We start from the raw sequence: 13,049 nt of genomic DNA, 5'->3' as shown, positions 1-13,049 counted from the left end.
ATAAGTAAGGGTTAGCTCAAAGGGAAACCTAACCTCAAATACATATAAATATGTAAACCAACTTATTATTGCTTTGCAGCAATTTGCACAGAAAGAGTGCTTTAAATATGCGAAAGTGAAAATAACGAAAAATATCTATATATAGAGAGTAAGCATAGCGAAAGAGAAACGGAAATGAATGCCACACTTTAAGGTTAAAATGCATGAACTTTATGAGAACTACGGACATAATTTACCCGAAACTCAAGCGTAACATAAAAAATGCAAAATAAAAAATATGCAAAAATGCTCATGCAAATCATGACGGTTGTAAAGAAAATGTTAATTCTTGACACAATGACAAATTGGCAGTTGAACGTGTTTCCTTAGCAATCCCAGCTATTTGACACTTGCGATGACACTTTTTAACGGCATTTTTTTCGCTTTTCTGCGCTTTGCTTTGCGTTCAATAATGACAATTCTTTTGGTATTTTCTTCGCTTCAGTATGATTTATTGTTCATTTGTTGCATGAATTTCTTTTGCCAATACTACAAATACTATTTGTGACTTGTATATTAAGTAGTAGAGGTTGGTTATTTTTTAAAGAATAATAAAGCTGGCAACTCTTAATGTGCTTTTCAGGCAATTTAAGAAATATTAGAAAGCTTTGAAGAGTTGTCACTGACTCTTGCTGTGTTTAGATATCATTTAGACTGACTGAGATGATTTAAATAGCTTATTAAGTATGTTGCCGACTAGGTTAGGGTTTAGACTGAGTTCTAGAAATTAGGATTAATGGCTTTTCCATATCCATTATCGCAATTTCCGATGACAGGCCTCCCGACGCGTGGTTCATCTTTGACTTCGAAATTACCGGAACGGAACCTAGCAAACCACTTTTGTGCTACACGTTCGTTTACAGTATCGGGCCCATAAACTACGCTTTAGCTGCTTTTTCGCCTTGATCGAAGAAAAATTGTAAAATATAGCGAATTTTCTCTTTGCTGGTGTCCATCTTTGACGAGCGCTCACAACGTACTGAGTCAATCAATTGAAAAACTATCAAAGACAAACTTTTAGCGCGAATTAACTCGTTTTCAGCGCCGTATAATATTATGTGACATGATGCGACACGTAACACTAGTGCTATGGACAATAACGCAATCTCTTAGATAAAACCGAACGAACTTTTTACTTGACCTAATATAATTTATTACAACGCGTGATGCGTAGGCTTTAACACGTCGGGAAATGACACCAGCCAGTGAAGAAATTGCACATGACTGATGTGATGTTCCGACGTATGGCTGTCTGATTCATGGGACAGGCTGTGCGAGGAACCAGGAGTTGCCGTGTGGTTCTCCCACAATGGTTGAAACGGGATGATGGTTGGGGGGATTAATTAGACTGGCAGTCATGCTGCCTAGTTGACATCTTTGGGACCATAGGGGTCCTTTGTTGGCCACTCGACTAGTGTGGCGCGCAGTGCGCGAACTAGGTGTAATTTGCACAATGGTAGAGGCTAGTGTTGTAGTTCTGCTTTGACATCATGGGACCACATAATGTGTGGTTCAGTGAAGGTTTGATAAAGCTTTGGTGCAAACGCAGTGGCTTAGTACCAGCACGAATCAAGAGAATAGGGAGCAGCTGTACTGGAAGGTATTGCTCCAATGATGACAAAATCATAAAACGTACTGATCCAAACAGGGCTAGACCGCCGAAATAACAGCCCTTGGCCAGATACAATCCATGTCAGAAAGATTACCGTCGAAATAGTGTCTTTGCAACTAACAACAATCGTTGTTGGACTTTCACCATAACAAAGCTCGGTAGTATGTAGGACAGGTGGTCAAAACTTAACCAGACATTACCGGCTTGCAAGTCCAAACCGATTCGGTTTAAAAATCGACGTTCACGATCTCAGATTATTCTTTGTTGGCTTGCTGTTCTATTTACAGCTAATGAATTCATACAGTCATATTCACCATAGTTGAATGTTTTTGTAGTACGAAACTACTATCTAGGTTCAAAACTCAACTATTCACAAGAACAAAAGACCAATATGAACCCGGAAGGGTCCCGGAAGGGACCTCGAGGAACAACATCAAAATCCATAGAGTAGGTAAATAGAATCGCATCTTATAAAGTGTAAACACTGCAGTTGGATTATTAAGTAAGCCCGTAAATAGTTTCAACTGCCACAGCTGTTTGTAGAAATGCAGCTACATAGTCATATGCAAATATTTACTTATCTTCTAACAGACTACTTACTAACTCAACCAATAAATAAATTTACCCAACTGCCCTACTTCCAACGCCGCGGCAGATCTCGTGATTCCCCATAGGTATATGAGGTATTTACATATGCCTCACTGCAACAACTTCATGCCAACTTATTTTGTATGAGCGATATTCGATTAGATATTTGCACATACGAAAGATACGAGTACACCTTGAATAATGCATATAACACACCAATATCACCGCATATATGCATTTAAACAATTTAGGTACACAAATTCATTTCAAGGTGCGTCAAAATTACAAGGGAAGTTTGATAATGTCCGTAAAACAACAAACAACAAGTAAGGAAGGGCTAAGTTCGGATGTAACCGAACATTTTATACTCTCGCAAAGTCAAATGGTATACTCGTTTGAGATTTCTTTGTGGATTGACTGATATTTTCGGTAGAAGGTCAACTATAGGCACTGGGGTCCACATATTTAGTACTTAGGGGTTTGAACAGTTTTGGTTCGATTTAGACAATTTTTGGCCGCAAGGTGGCATACTTTAATTGCATTATTCACGCAAAGTTTTACCCCGATATAATCATTGTTACCTGATTTGCATAGTGGAAAGTGAAAGAATCAGATGGAATTGAAAATGGTGTTACATCGGAAGTAAGCGTAGTTGTAGTCCGATTTCGCCCATTTTTGCACTATGACATAGAAACATGAAAAGAACGTTATGCACCGAATTTGGTTGAAATCGGTTGAGCAGATCTCAAGATATGGGTTTTCACCTAAAAGTGGGCTGTACCACGCCCACTGTCTAATTTTGAACGCGGTTCCTATAAAGTCATCTTATACCATCTCAGAGATAAAATTTAATGTCTCTGGCGTGTTTAGTGCTTGATTTATCGCGCTTTTAGTAGTTTTTAACAGTACCGTTATATGGGGAGTGGGCGGAGTTGCCACCCGATTTCAACTATTTTCACACCGTCAATAGAAGTGCTGAAAGAATTTGCTTCTAGTGAATTTCGTTGTTATAGCATTAGCGGTTTAGGAGATATGCACATTAAACCTATTAGAGGCGGGACCACGCCTACTTTTTAAAAAAAAGTTTTAACTGCAGATGCCCCTTCCTAATGTGATCCTGTGTACCAAATAACAGTCTTGTATCTTATTGCGGAGCTTAGTTATGGCAAGTTATTTGTTTTTGATTAATGGCGTTTTGTGGGCGTAGCAGTGGTCCGATTACGCCCATCTGCAATACCAACCGTCTCCCGGTACCAAAAAACATATCCACCAAGTTCCATAAATATATCTCAATTTTTACTCAAGTTGCAGCTTGCACAGGCGGACGGACGGACGGACAGACGTCACCCGGATTTCAACTCGTCTCTTCATCCTGATCATTTATATATACATAACCCTATATCTAACTCGATTAGTTTTAGGTGATACAAACAACCGTTAGGTGAACAAAACTATTATACTCTGTAGCAACAGGTTGCGAGAGTATAAAAATTACGTCGAAAGTAGGTTTTTCCGTTAGAAATTGTCAATAATATCCATGCACGAAACTGAACTGTCGGAGCTCGTCCAAGTCTGAATCGAGTACGAATTTTATGGCAATATTTCAAAGGGTTGAGGACCGATATAGGTATTAGTGCCACTTCGTCTTGCTAAATGAAGAGAATCGCCACGGTAGATTAATTTTAACTAAATCTAGAGGTACTCAGTCGTTGCTGCTTTGTAAAGCTTACCTATATTATTATTAGCAATACCAAGAAGGTTTATTATTTACTAGTTCCACCTCTTTTAGTATTTTAAGAGATTGCTTATTTTAGGGATTTTCGAAATGTCGAGGCTGTATCCTGATATCATCCGCTGAAACCAGGTTGAATACTCTACAATATAAGAGAGTCTGATCCTAATGAAACTACTGCTTTCTTACTGGATTCTTATTTAGTAAACTTTTCCGATGGTTTTTGTGCCACATTGTCAGTAATGAAAAAGCTTCTCTTAGTGCTTTATCTGTAGTTATAAGTCCTTAAACCTATGTAAAAAAGCCTTGATTGATCGATTAGAAGATCTTCGAAGGTTTTTTTGTTTTGTCTTTTAAGAGCACCTACCACGGGAAAAAATGAAAAAGGAAATTCGTTCTCGTGAGAGTCGAGAATAGTTACATAACAAACCATTGTTAAAGTCCTAACCCACCCCTCAATAAGCTATAAATTTGATAAGAGGTCTGTAAAGCTTGGAAATTCACTACGGTGTATTAGAAGATTTGTATGTTTTGATTTTAAGTGTTTTTAGACATTATGTCACAAGGAAACCTCGGGATTTTTTAAAGTATATACATATATAAATCGCCTTGACGAGTTGAGTCGATTTGGCCATGGCCGACTGTCTGTCTGCCCTTCTTTATGAATTCACGTATATTAAGACTAGCCCCTCAGTTTTTGAGATATCGATATAAATTTTTCATATGTCTTTTTCTCTCCAAGAGTTTGCTCATTGATCGGAACCGCCGATATTGGATGCCGTACAAACTAATCGAATCTTCAAGTTCTTGTATGGAAAATTTATTATTTCATAAGATATCCTCACGAAGTTTGGCATACCTATTAGTGTCTAAGTGAACGGTACAATCTTCAAACAAATTGTTCCCATTGGACTGCTATTGCTTATAGCTGCCATATAAACTGACCGATCAAAATAAAAATGTTTTTACACGCTTCCTTGTTATAAGAAATGCTATTGTAGCTTTGGTACAGACGAAGTTAACATTTTTATACCCTGAAAAGGGTCTATTAAAATTACCGTGAAGTTTGTAGCACCCGGAAGGAAACCTCGGAGACCCAATGATGAGCTGAGTTGATTAAGCCATGTCCGTCTGTCTGTATATACATAAACTAGTCCCTCAGTTTTTAAGCTATCGATCTAAAATTTTGCACCTGTCCCTTTTTCACTAAGAAGCTGCTCATTTGTCGGAACGGCCGATATCGGATGACTATAGCATATAGCTGCCATACAAACTGAACTATCGGAGTAAAGTGCTTGCATAGAAAACTTTTTATTTGACGAGGTATTTTCACGAAATTAGGCACGAGTTATTGTTTGAGGCAACAATGTATTCTCCGTAGAAATTGTTCAGATCAGATCATTATACATATAGCTGCCATACAAATTGAACGATCGGAATAAGTTCTTGTAAGGAGCATTTGTATTTTGTGAAGGGTATTATAGCTTCGGTGCAACCGAAGTTAACGTTTTTTCTTGTTTCTGGTTGTGTTTGTGAGTAAAAGTAGTCGTTGCCACCAAAGTCGGAACTTTCTCTCTAAAAAACCGGAAAGTTGTTGTTTAATGTATGATGAATTTTATATAAAGCCAGTTATGGTCAAATATTCACTTGTGTGTATTAAAAGACTCTTTTCCTGACATTTGTAATTCTATCTTTATCGCGATTCGAATGCAAAAATACACTTCTCATTCGTAAAACTTCATCGACTTATCGAGCTGCCTTAATATATGGTATATGTATGTTTGAATACATGTATTATGTATATGTGGTATGTTTATGTATACATGTAAGTAACTGGAGAGTTACAAGAAATAAAAATGTAAGTTTGCCCGTCTGGAAGCAGCGTCGGCGCTTACGAATGACAAATGCTAAGGAGAGTATGGTTGGTCAAGAGTGTACTTAGAGACATACTCATACATACGTACATACATAAAGACGTACATACATAAAGACATGCAGACATACACACATATATATGTATATACTCACATATATCACACAGTAGCAAACTATCGAATTCTTCGCTATGTTTCTATGGAAACGCAAGTGCTCTATGTGCTACTTGTACCACAAGCTGCTGCTTCAACTGGATAAAAACCACGACAGCAATAACAACAACAGCAAATGTAGCAGGCAAAAGCGGCAAAGTATTCAAAGAGTGGCGAATAATTCATTCATAGAATCGTCGTCAGCAAAGTCATGAGCCAAACGAAGCCATTAAGCAATCATTTCTTTGGTGATATTTGTATGCAAACACACCACACACACACACAAATACATACACACATCTGCTCTGCATTCCTCAAGCCATCCGTCTGCCAGTCAGCCATTCAAATATGCCGGGATTTTTTTTGCAACATTTACATGTTCTAATTACGTTTATGGAATTTTCAATGAGTTTCCCGTTCGCTTCCTCCCCACTTCGCTTCGCTTTACTCTTTTACATCTCCTCTAGCGGGTGTTAGTGGCATTCTCATAACAGCGCTACTAATTTGTATTCTAATTCTTCACCAACTTCGTCTCTAGGTACGCTATTGTCTAACTCTTGATCTGAAAGCGGCTTTATTCAGTTACCGGTACTTGTTGTTGCTTCCACATACATATCGACATACATACATATTAGAGTGAGCCAGAACAAAAAGAAAAAAATTTAATTTTTTTTCCTTGAATACCGTGAAAATATCATTCGAAGAAAATACTGATAAAGTCACAATATTTTGTGACAAAATTTAAAGAATTATAGAAATTCTTTTTTACGATTTAAGATTGGACTTTGACCTCGAATAACTTTTGAACTAGCCAACTTAGCAAAAAATCAAATTAAACCTTTTTCGTAGATCGTTAAATTTCATACAAGAATAGTTTCGATTATATAATAATGTATCAAACATTCAAAGAAAATATGAAAATATTTCTGTGCTATGGGAAATCAAAAATCACAATGTGCCACTAGTAAATATTAATATTAAGAGCTCAAACTTTTCTAGAACTTCTACGGTATTTAAGGAAAAAACTGAAAAATATATTTTTAGCCCACCTTAATACATATGCATTTATCCACTTGTATAGGATGTTGGGTTGGCATTGTTTGAGATTCCTCCATTATTTGCAAATTTGCTTAGCCGTGGTTGAATGTTGAATTATTTAGGTTACCCATTTTAGCCCAAAGAAATGTGAGAAAAGCGTAGGTTGTATGCTTGAGTTTCTTAAGAATCTGTTGCAGCAGTTACTTGTAGACACATATTTACCTTATATATTTGCTTTTAGTAGTTTGTAAATATTTGAGTTATGCTGTTTTGTGGCATGAATTATGGAGACTGCAGTTAGATTTGCGTACTTATCTTGTATAAATATACTTAGCACAAAGTGGTCAATAGAAGAGAGTAAACATTTATTTAAAAATTTTTTTTTTTATAAAAAATTTACGTATTGTAATAGAGCATAATTTTAAAGAAGTTTAAAAAAAAAAATGTTTTCCCTCAGTTCCTTGTAGTAAATAACTCATCTTTCATAATATATTGAGAAATTTTAAGTTTTGATGGATTGCATGTAAAACGAACTCCTAGTACCGTATTCTCTTACTTAGTACGGTACAAAGTCTTGTGAATAACTCAATTCAGAAAATTCGATCGACGTAGAAATAAAAGAACTAGAAGCTGGTATCTGCAGTTGCCTTACAGCCTTTATAATCATTAATTCAATTTGATACCACTGTGTTATGTTTCTTCAACCTCTAATACGAAATCTATTCGTAATTATTTCCATTTCTCTGCAGTGGCGGACCTTGTAGGTGAGTTTTTGTCGTGTGCATTTCTTATAGCATAAAATAATAAAATAGATCGTTGTCTTAATTTTGAACGGTGTCGCTGCTTAGGACAATAACTCATTCGTGAAAATAAATCTCGTTGAATAAGACATTTTGATCGGGCAATTTGTATGGCAGCTTTATGCTATAGTGAATCGACCAGAACCATAGACTCTCCGAAGAATATAGGGCTTCCTTTGATAGTAATCTATGCCAAATTTCGTAAAGATATCTTGTCAAAAAAAGAACTTGTTCAGGCAATTATGTGATTTTAATTGAGCTGTATGATTGCTATATGCTATAGTGTATTTCAAAAACTGAGGAGATATTTCGCGCATATACAGACAGACAGACGAACATGGCTAAATCGCCTCAGCTCGTCACGCTGATCGTTTCCTTTTGGATGTTACAAACTTGGTGGCAAACTTAATGTACCCTAATGTACGTAAAGAAGTATTAGGTATTCTTAGGGTATTTTATGCATCCTTAACTATCTATTCTACGATCTTATTAATTAAAGTATTATTCGGTAGTCGTCAACCACTTTGATCGTTTCTTCTTTATATTTACGTATTCATAATAGAGTTTTGTAATTACTGTCTGAAATTCTGGAACTTTAGAATCACAATAGATTCCAAACATTAATATTGTAGTCGGACTTCCCAGGAATATCTAATATAACTGTAAGTTTCTGTTTGATTGAGAAAAAGGGTAAGAAAGTACATTAAAAGATCTATACTTTAAAATGATATGAAATCTTTGAGCACTGTTGTATTTATACCTTCAGGTTCAATCTGAGTCTTACAGGCTCATAATTATAAGTTTAGATTTTTTCCGAGAATATAAGGTCCGTAAAACTATTTAAATATTTGTTGAAATTTTATGAAAGTATCTGTATACGACCGGAGCTTTGACATTCTCTATCTACCATATAGTGAGGGCTGCTAGAAAACATAATTTTCGAAAACTTTCAGATGTTACAACAGTTGGAATACATACTACTTTTTCGTAATCAGGTTGCCAAAAATTTATTGTTTTGTAAAAAATGAAATACTTCGAATATAAAAAACGATTCTTATGTTTTATTATTGTATTTAATAAAATAAATACAATGTAGGGTTGCCAACTACTTTTGCGGGTTGCTGGCCAAATATTTTAATTTTTAACTGTAAAGTTGGGATGATATTTTTTGTATTTATCAATCCGATATTTACGATTGGAATTTTACATTTTAATCCGATATCGGCCCACTATATCATGTAGCTGCCATGCAAACTGAACGATCAATGACGAAATATATTTACGAAATTTGGCATATTACCAGAGCCTTCGCTGCAATCTCCGAACATTTTGTTCAGATCGGACCACTATAGCTTTTACCCGGCATACAAACTGATCGATCAAAATCAAGATAAAGATTTATGTACACCCTTTTATGTTTAAAAACTACACCTGTGAAGGGTATTATAACTTCGTTGTAGCCGAAGTTAACGATTTATTTGTTATATATGTATATATGTACGTATGTATATGTAGATATCGATTTATATACATATATTTTCTCTGTAAACTTAACCCCAGTGAAATGATAAAATTGTTCCTCTGACAGTCATTAATCACTATATCTGCAGAACCTTCCGATAAATGTCATTCTGTTAATAAATTGCGTGTCACCATTTGGTCGAATTATTTTGCATAACAATGCCGTTAGCCCACTTTTATAAGCAATCATTAATTGTGTAAACAAATAATGACAAATTACTTATAAATCGATTGTTTGATAAAAAGACAAGAATAATAATATCATTATATATATATGTATGTATGCATATATTTATATATTATATTAATGTTTACATATGTATTTGTATGTTTATTACATATTTACATGATTGTATGTATATATGCATAATTTTATGGTTCTCTCGAAGTTTGAATGGATGAATTACATCCATTTCCAGCAAAACGCTTAGATTAGCGTTAAAACTAGACACAAACACTCATACATACTCATATTGACAAGTAATATATGCATGTGTGTGTGTGTGTAGCTGACGATAAGTGCCTTTGTTTGATTGTGCCATTGTAATTTATTTATAATTTCTGTTTTTATTGTCATGTGAATTGCATACAGTGCATTTTACACACATACATTCAAGCAACATTTTCATTCATAAAAAGATATTAGCGCAGTAAATATGCAATAACAAACGTCCTCATTTAATCGTTGATTTACAATTCTTTTTTTTGTTGCCTGAGATATGTACGTAAGTACATATGTTTGTTAGTATCCGTGCTTGTATTGCTATTAGCTCTATGCATTCAATAAATTATTTGCCTAAGTCGTCATTGTGAAAGCTTCAATGGTAATTTTAAAGACAACAATTGATGTTGAAATACACATATACACAAACAAACATATTAACTAATTTATTTTATTATATATCCGGTGATTATATTTCATCATACAAATTATTATATGAAAGGTTTTTCAACACAAAAACAACTAGAACTTATATTTAAAATTATTTATTGCAGATTTCAACGCTTGTGAACGAAAATTTCTTCGAATTTGCATAAAGGTATGTTATTATGTATTATAAATGAAATTCGATGAAATTAAATTAGTTGCGAGAAAAAAAATGTTCAGTCGAATTAAAGTTACTTAATACGGCAATGAAATCTTTCATGAAGACTTTTACCTTGATTTTGTTCAGTCAGCATTTAATTTCCTACAAAATCTATGAAACTAAATACTTTATCAAGCAATCGGAAGCGTGATATGCATATATCTGTCTGATAATTAGAAATAAATAGTAAACTATTATGCTTTCACCGTCGCAAAACCGTTGACCGAATCAGCTGATACGACCTATCTTATGAGAACGCAATGTAAATGAACAGTCACCACCGTTTCTACCGTCCGCTTCAACAGACCGTACGGTAGGATATCCGCGAAAATTGGATTTTTCACGTAGAAATGAGTACCTGATTGCTCTCTTGCAACGCAGGGTTGCCAGTCTCGATATTTTGTAGTAATGAAAAAATAAACGTCAATATACTAGAAATATTCTTAAATTAACTCAAAATCATAGTCGAATACATTTATTTATAAATAGGTAGACTGTATTTAATAAATGGATTTTAGTTTTGAACTTTTACATTTGGAAAAATTATAACATAACAAGTAAGGAAGGGCTAAGTTCGGATGTAACCGAACATTTTATACTCTCGCAAGGTCAAATGGTATACTCGTTTGAGATTTCTTTGTGGATTGACTGATATTTTCGGTAGAAGGTCAACTATAGGCACTGGGGTCCACATATTTAGTACTTAGGGGTTTGAATAGTTTTGGTTCGATTTAGACAATTTTTGGCCGCAAGGTGGCATACTTTAATTGCATTATTCACGCAAAGTTTTACCCCGATATAATCATTTTTACCTGATTTGCATAGTGGAATGTGAAAGAATCAGATGGAATTGAAAATGGTGTTACATGGGAAGTAAGCGTGGTTGTAGTCCGATTTCGCCCATTTTCGCACTATGACATAGAAACATGAAAAGAACGTTATGTACCGAATTTGGTTGAAATCGGTTAAGCAGATCTCAAGATATGGGTTTTCACCTAAAAGTGGGCTGTGCCACGCCCACTGTCTAATTTTGAACGCGGTTCCTATAAAGTCATCTTATACAATCTCAGAGATAAAATTTAATGTCTCTGGCGTGTTTAGTGCTTGATTTATCGCGCTTTTAGTAGTTTTTAACAGTACCGTTATATGGGGAGTGGGCGGAGTTGCCACCCGATTTCAACTATTTTCACACCGTCAATAGAAGTGCTAAAAACATTTGCTTCCAGTGAATTTTGTTATTATAGCATTAGCGGTTTAGGAGATATGCACATTAAACCTATTAGAGGCGGGACCACGCCCACTTTTTAAAAAAAATTTTAACTGCAGATGCCTCTCCCTAATGTGATCCTGTGTACCAAATAACAGTCTTGTATCTTATTGCGGAGCTTAGTTATGGCAAGTTATTTGTTTTTGATTAATGGCGTTTTGTGGGCGTGGCTGTGGTCCGATTACGCCCATCTGCAATACCAACCGTCTCACGGTACCATGAAACATGTCTACCAAGTTTCATAAAGATATCTCAATTTTTACTCAAGTTAGAGCTTGCACGGACGGACGGACGGACAGACGGACAGACGGACGGACGGACAGACGGACGGACGGACAGACGGACGGACGGACAGACAGTCACCCGGATTTCAACTCGTCTCTTCATCCTGATCATTTATATATATATAACCCTATATCTAACTCGATTAATTTTAGGTGATACAAACAACCGTTAGGTGAACAAAACTATTATACTCTGTAGCAACAGGTTGCGAGAGTATAAAAACTAAATGTATGCAAAATCTTGTATACAAGTTGAACAATGGATCATATTAATTAATATCTACATCGTGAATACATCTATAGCTCGTGAAGATATCTGGTCAAATAAAAAAGTTTTCTATATGAGACCTTCACTTTGGTCGATCAGTTTGTATGGCAGCTATATGCTATAGTCTTCCGATTTAACAATATGGTCCGTGATTTTAGCCCTGCATTGGAAAATAATCTGTGCCAAATTTCGTAAAAATATATTGTCAAACAAAAAAGTTTTTTATACAAAAACTTGATTTTGATCGATCAGTCTGTATGAAAGTCATATCATATTGTAGCCCGATATTGACGGTTCCGCCCAATGAGCAGTTTCTTAGGGAAAACAAGCCGAGTGTAAAATTTCAGATCGATATTTCAAAAACTGACTACTTTGGGGATATACAGACAGACAAACGGACATGGCTAAATCGACTCATCTCGCCACGTTGATCTTTTGTAATTTATAAAGTCTCCATCGGGATGTTACAAACGTTATGGCAAAATTAATATACCCTGTTCATGGTATAAAAAAATGTTCTGCTCATCTGTCGGAAACGCCGATATCGGACCACTAAAGCGTTTAGCTGCCATACAAACTGAACGGTCAAAATAAAGTTTATATAGCTGTCATACAAAATGAACGTTCTTGTATGGAAACTTCTTCATTTGTAAAGAGGGTTCTTGATTCGGTACAACCAAAGTTAACGTTTTTTCTTGTTTTGATCTCACACCCACTCCAGCGTCTAATAGATTTATATATCTATACATACATATAATATATATTACGGTGTCCATTATTTCCCA

General features: G+C 35.3%; 1 protein-coding gene across 3 annotated transcripts in view; it reads left to right on the top strand.

The window, feature by feature from the left end:
• Nucleotides 1–13,049, top strand: part of LOC106614858 (beta-1,4-glucuronyltransferase 1) — a 270,214-nt gene that overhangs the window by 24,471 nt on the left and 232,694 nt on the right. For all 3 annotated transcript variants that reach the window (XM_036371026.2, XM_036371023.2, XM_036371024.2), the window contains exon 3: nucleotides 10,354–10,397. The gene's annotated coding sequence lies outside the window, so the exon portion shown is untranslated. The remainder of the gene's footprint in view (nucleotides 1–10,353; nucleotides 10,398–13,049) is intronic.

Source organism: Bactrocera oleae, chromosome 3 (assembly GCF_042242935.1).
Source record: "Bactrocera oleae isolate idBacOlea1 chromosome 3, idBacOlea1, whole genome shotgun sequence".
In the NCBI taxonomy this organism is placed as follows: Eukaryota; Metazoa; Arthropoda; class Insecta; order Diptera; family Tephritidae; genus Bactrocera; species Bactrocera oleae.
Note: the sequence above shows the minus strand (reverse complement) of the source record. Positions and strands in the feature narration are given on the sequence as shown.